The sequence below is a fragment of the Oryx dammah genome, unplaced genomic scaffold, assembly GCF_014754425.2.
Source record: "Oryx dammah isolate SB20612 unplaced genomic scaffold, SCBI_Odam_1.1 HiC_scaffold_29, whole genome shotgun sequence".
Taxonomy (NCBI): Eukaryota; Metazoa; Chordata; class Mammalia; order Artiodactyla; family Bovidae; genus Oryx; species Oryx dammah.
The window spans coordinates 62,427,817-62,428,899 of NW_024070213.1; the positions used below are offsets into that span (position 1 = coordinate 62,427,817).

The 1,083-nt window shown below is 39.5% G+C and overlaps 1 non-coding gene across 1 annotated transcript; it reads right to left on the reverse strand.

Annotated features, from left to right (window-relative positions):
* Positions 1–571: 571 nt before the first annotated feature.
* Positions 572–678, reverse strand: LOC120859003. The gene has a single exon (XR_005720018.1). It is a non-coding gene; the product is annotated as a U6 spliceosomal RNA (small nuclear RNA).
* Between the last annotated feature and the right edge of the window lie 405 nt (positions 679–1,083).

Here is a 1,083-nt window from a genome sequence, read left to right on the forward strand (position 1 = left end):
CTTGTTATCTACCAAGGGAAGCTATCGCACCTTAATTGTTTTCTTATGAGTATGTCATGCAGCATGTAGTCTGTGGAGCAGAAGAGAAAGTTCCCTTGAAACTGAGCTCAAAGAAGCCTTCTTCATTGGTTTCTCTGACCTCCCCAGGGAGAGGAACAGTAAAAGTTAACATTTATTAGGGAGCTTATGGTGTTTCAGGCACCATAATTTAAATGCATTAAGTCACTGAATCCTTACAACACCCTCATGAGTATACTACAGGCAGACCTCCTTTTATTGCACTTTGCAGGTACTGTATTTTTAAAAACAAATGGAAGGTTTGTGACCACCTTGCATCAAGCATTTTACTAACAGCATTTGCTCACTTCATATCTCTGTGTTACATTTTGGTAATTCTTGCCGTATTTCAAACCCTCTACCAGTAAAAAGATTGTGACTTGCTTAAGACCGAGATGATGGTTAGCATTTTTTTAAAAAATTTATTTATTTTTTATTTTACTTTACAATTCTGTATTGGTTTTGCCATTGACATGAATCCACCACGGGTGTACATGCGTTCCCAAACCTGAACAAAAATATGGAACGCTTCACGAATTTGCGCGTCATCCTTGCGCAGGGGCCATGCTAATCTTCTCTGTATCGTTCCAATTTTAGTATATGTGCTGCCGAAGCGAGCACTGGTTAGTATTTTTTAACAAGAAAGTTAATTAAGGTATATTAATTAAACCTGGGATCAAACCCAGGTCTCCTGCACTGCAGGAGGATTCTTTACCATCTGAGCCATGTGGTACGCCCATTGCATACTTGATAGACTTAATATAGTATAAACATAACATGTATACGTGTTGAAAAACAAAAAAAAATATGTGACTGCTTCACTGCGATATTCAGTTTATTATGGTGGTCTGGAACTGAACCCGCAATATCTCCCAAGTATGCCTGTATTTTTGTTTCCATTTTACAAATGGAGAAGCTGAGGTACATAGCAGGTCAGAGGACCTGGCTATTCCGCTGTGCTGGGTTAGACTTCTTCCATTTCCTCTCCCACCTGTCTGCTGGACCTATCTCTTACCTTTAGCCCAG